A 5,369-nucleotide genomic window follows, 5' to 3' on the forward strand; every position below is an offset into this window, starting at 1 on the left:
TTCTTCTGCTTTCCCTAACCTGCTGCATAAACTCTCAGTTGTGTTTTTTATTTCATTGAGTTTTTCAGTTCCAGAAGTTCTGCTACATTCCCTTTTAAGATATTAATCTCTTTGTAAATTTCCTCTTTGATATTCTGGATACTTTTTCTCATTTCATTGTGTTCTCTATTTGAGTATTATCTTTTCTGTTTGAGTTTTCTTAAGATCATTGCTCAGAATTCCTATTAAGACATTTCAAGGTTTTCCTCTTCTTTGGAGTCTGGTACTTGAGATTTACTGTATTCCTTTGGTGGTGTCATATTTTCTTGTTTATTTGTATTTCTAGTGTCCCTTCATTGATGTTTGCTCATCTTTTAGAGCAGTTGTTTCTTCTATTACTCTGGAGAGTGCCTTGGGGAGAAAGACTTCCATCTCTATTTGCAGGTTCTGCTGGTGACTCTCCTTGTGTCAATGCAGTTGAGTTTGTGGCAGGCTGACTGCAGGGTGGTCCTGGCTATTACTGTGTCAGTGGACCATTCTTGTGGTGGCAGTAGCTTTTATTGGTGGCTGTGGTGGATCACCTGCTTGGAAATGGTATTTATGTCACCACCCAGTCATAAGACACTAACTAACCTCCTGGTTGCACTGTGGAAGGTAATAGGACCTGCTTGCAGCAGCTGCAGTGGCCTCCACCTGGGTGCTAATTTGTGGAGGTGCTCACTCAGCCACTCACCTCCTGGTCAGGTGGTGGTAGGGGAGGGGAATGCCAGTGGCAATTGCAACAGTCTCCAGCTTGGTGCCTGTCACAGGGGGCACTCACTCAGCCACTCGGCTCCTTGATTAAAGATTTAAATATGAGACCCAAAATTATAAGACTCCTAAAAGGAAATGTAGGGGAAACATTTCAGGAAGTAGGACTGGGCAAGGACTTTTGAATAAAGCCCCCAAATGAAAAAAATAAACAAATGAGATTATATCAAACTTAAAAGCTTCTGCACAGTAAACAATTAACTGAACAAGGAGACAACTTACAAAATGGGTGAAAATATTTGCAAGCAATGCATCTGACAAGAGATTAATATCCAGAACATGCAAGGATCTCAAACAACTTAATAGTAAAAGAACAAGTAACCTGATTAAAAAAATGAGCAAAGCAGCTGGATAGCCACTTCTCAAAGGAAAACATACAAATGGTCAGCAGACAAATGAAAAAATGCTCAACATCACTAATCATCAGGGAAATGCCAATCAAAACCACTTTCTGATATCATCTCAACTCAGGTAGACTGACTATCATCAAAAAGACAGAAAATAACAAACACTGGTTTGGATGCAAAGAAAGGGGAACCCTTCTACACTGTTAGTGGGACTATAAATCAGTGCAGTCATTATGGAAAATAGTATGGAGGTTCCTCAGACAGCTAAAGATAGAACTGCCCTATGATTCAGCAATTCCACTTCTATGTATATACCCAAAGGAATGGAAATCATCATGTCAAAGGGATACCTGCACTCCCACATTTATAGCACCTCTCTTTACAATAATGAAGGGTTGAAAACAACTAGATAAGAAAATATGGTATATTTGCACAATGGAATACTACTCTGCAATAAAAAAGAATGAAATTTTGCCATTCACAGAAACATGGATGAACTTGTAGAAAATTATATTAATTGAAATAAGCCAGGCACAAAAAGAGAAATATAGCATATGCTCACTCAGAAGTGGGTGCTAATAAATAAATTAATTAATAAAGTAAGATACAATAATCACAGTAATTTTTTGAAATTAAAAAAGGAAGGAACAGAACTTAGACCACCAGAGCTGGAAAAGGGGAAGAGAGAGGGGGGTTAAGAGAGAAATTGGTAAAGTGCGACTAAAAAAAGATCACATTGTGTAATGTTGAATATGCTAATTATCCTGATTTGAGCATCACATATTCCACAAAGGTATTAATATTTCATGCTGTACCTAACAAGTATGCGCAATCAATTGTTTCTATAAAAACAAATAAATACAAAGTTTTGCGTTGTCTTTCTTATTTGATGTCTAGAGTAGATATTAAAACATAAAATATTTATGCATGGTGGAAAATATATCAACTAATAACTACAATAGGCCAAGCATAAGTTGATTTTACAGAGCCTTAGAAGTCAGTGATCAATTTGTTTTATGATGAACAGGCAACTTATTGAGATAAAGGAGAAAAAATTATGTAGCCAAATTAATTGGTGGTCAAAGCAATTGCTAATGGACTTTGGTGATGAAACATATTTATTTGCTGGGATGACATAGTCCCCACATTTACCATCTATGCTTTGACAAAACAAAACAAAACAGTGATTTTATAAGAGTTAAAACCCAAATTTTATATCTCCTTTTCATGACTTGCTTATCTAATTTCTCATAAGACTTTTTTTTTTTTTTCTGGAGTTATAACACTTCACTTTGTGTAATGTTTTGATCCACTCTATTTTACCTTACTCTTGCTTCCTTTTAAATTGTGCTATTGGAGGAACACCTGGCACACAACTGGACAGGAAGCATGTGGAAGGGCCCATGTGAGAGGAAACAGGGGTCTCCAGACTGAGGCTGAGTCCCTCCCTCTACCTCCTCCTAAGCGCTGAGCTACCGACACACCAAGCCTGACAGCTGGCCTGGGAAAGTGAAGGAGGTCAGCGCTGCCAGCTTCAGGAGCTCCTGTCTCTCCCCTGAAAGCTATTGCCCAGTAACCAGCCCCCTACCCTCCCTCGGTCCTCAGAAGGGCTGGGACCCTTCCGTTGCCAGTGGGCAAGTGGCTATGGCCCCCACCGGAGGTGCCACATCAGGGCAGGTAGTCCAGGTCCACTTTAGAAATAGGGTCTCACCAGTAGCAGAAGGAGATGAACTTTGGGCACGGAAAGGCATAATTCTGTTCCTTATTGTGAAGTGGAAAAATTGTGCTCTATGAACGTGCTCAGGCTGTGATGTTATGACTTATTTCCTTTGGCCCTTTCTTGTATTAATTCACTCTTGGTGAAAATTCTACAGTCTGAAACTCCAAATTGTGTGTAAGCATAGACATAATTTGGATGGTTTCTAAAGGCAGCATAGAAGGGCTGCTTGGATAGAGAAAACAGATTCTTGATATCATTTGGACGCTCAATTTTGAACTTCTCTGGTTTCTTCTCTATCACTTCCCTGTGGAAGGCAGAGAACGGACTGCCGAGGGAAAACATCAGAAGGCCCTGGGGCAGGATCATGCCCTTGTCATTTACCCAGTGCAGGTAGCTGCAGGTCATGTTGGCCATGCCAATGGTTCAGTTGGATCAGTACAGAACATTGTAGCCATTCTCACTGATAGAATGGTAGAGGTTTGCTATACTTTGATGAGTCCATTCTTTACCCAGCTGTGGGAGAATCTGTCCCAAAACATCAGACTTTCTTACTGTTTGATATCAGAAATGATGATCTTGTCATTCCATTTCCACAGATGAATGGTCCTGGCACAGCAGCAGGTACCTTGATACTGGGTATTAATACTAAATACATCATTTGGGCCAATGTGGAGCTTCAGTTTTGTGATTTGGTCCGAGGAGAGTTGGAGCAACTTCCTACAGGAAGTTGTGCTGCCCAGGCTTAGGGGCTCCATGGGAATGGGATCTGCTTTGATCGAGTCTTCGAGCTCCTGTGACCCCTCACCACTTGAAGAGTCATCTTCAGCTGGCCTGGCATAGCTGGCTCTTTGCACTCAATGGTAGGTCACTGTTTGGTGTTGCCTCAGATTTTCCTTACTTGGTCTCTGGCAACTGTTTTGTCATGCTTTCTTTCTTATACCAAAACCACCAATGACCGGATTTCTTCGGCATCTTGTCCTTGATTCAGGACTCAATTGTGGCCTTAGGCAAACCTCCAGAATGCTTGCAAGCTAAGTATCACAAGAGCAGCCAAAGCCCAGTTATGGTAATGGTTATATATCATATTACAAGGTTAGGATTGTCTGTAAGTCCAGGGTTTTCTACAAATTCATGATAAGTAGTGATATGCTCCATAAATTTCTCTTTAGAAATTTACCCGTTCTCATTGAGACCCCCACAAATGGAGAGGGTGACATTAGGCAAGTCCATTGCAGAATCTGAGAGAAACTCTGTGCCGCTTTCAACAGCTGTGCTTTCCAGGGACTACAGGGACTGAGAGCCAGAGATCATGTAAAACTTGGGCCACTGCCTGGAGTCAGAGTCCGATTCACTTTTAGGGAAATAGAGAACTGCAACTTCACGTTCTAGAGCCTTGAAGTCATCAAGGTAAATATCATCAGGTCCCCGGTGCTGGCTTCTCTTGTGGATACCTTCCTTCTTTGAGAGTGAGTCTACTTTAGCTTCTGGTTTGGATTTTGAGGGAGGCTCAGATAAAGATGGGTTGGGAAGGCGGTCTGCATCTAACATAGATTAAATCTGAGGATTCTCAAGAGGTTTGAGAAATTCTGCTGCAGAAGATTCATCACTCATCTTCTTACAAAGTACTCTGGGTTTGGGTTTCACTGTGGTACAGTGTCTTTGATGGAAGCATCCTTTTCCGCTTCACACACGAGGTTGTCCTCACTGGGAATTACCCCCAAAATGGGTATTTTCTGATGGTGTAATTATAGCTGTCCCAGGATGGTGGTCAGATCTCTCTCTTTTGCTGACTTTGTTGGACTCTGGGGACCCATCCCATGTTCAGTCTGTGTGAGACTCTCATCTAAGCAGGCTCTCTGCAGATTTCACCTACAGCTCTGAATCGCTCTTAGGACACACTGCCTGGAAGTAGGTGTTCCCTAAATGGGACTAATCTCCACCAGATAAGGTGTAATGATCCTCAGAATGAACAGCAAAGGCTCCTTAAGTTTTTCTTCCTTTAAGGAAGCGTTTAAAGATCCTCTTGCAGATTGGGCTCCCTTCTTGTCCTCAGAGCTCACATCCATATTGCATGTGTCTTCTTCAGCAGGAGAAACAGCCTGCTCTTCCTTCTTACTGTTCTGTTTGCATTTCTTTCTTTTTCATTTTTACTTTTCCGCAGAACTTAGAGTCTCAGAAGGCTTTTTACCCTTCTTATATGTTGATTTCCCTGCATCAACCATTTTCTCTTCATTTAAATTTAAATTGGATTTTTATTTTGTTAGAAAATTGCACACAACATACACACTGTGTTTCTGTTTATGTTCTTAAATTGAATTTTTTTTTTTCTAAATAGTGTTTTTCCCACAAGATTGACTAAGTAAGCTAAATTGCTTATTCTCATTTGGACTTAAACTGCATTCTTGTGGTATCTGTAAATACCCATCTTCTCTTTTTCCAATCCCACACCTTTTGTTTATTGTCAATATTTTCTTTATTACCAAAAAGAAGCAAGACAGTGTTTTCAAAATCTA

At 40.6% G+C, this 5,369-nt stretch overlaps 1 pseudogene; it reads right to left on the reverse strand.

Annotated features, from left to right (window-relative positions):
- Positions 1-2,804: 2,804 nt before the first annotated feature.
- On the reverse strand, positions 2,805-5,078 carry LOC134368131 (phosphatidate phosphatase LPIN2-like; annotated as a pseudogene).
- Positions 5,079-5,369: the final 291 nt, after the last annotated feature.

The sequence above is a fragment of the Cynocephalus volans genome, chromosome X (genome assembly GCF_027409185.1).
Source record: "Cynocephalus volans isolate mCynVol1 chromosome X, mCynVol1.pri, whole genome shotgun sequence".
Taxonomy (NCBI): Eukaryota; Metazoa; Chordata; class Mammalia; order Dermoptera; family Cynocephalidae; genus Cynocephalus; species Cynocephalus volans.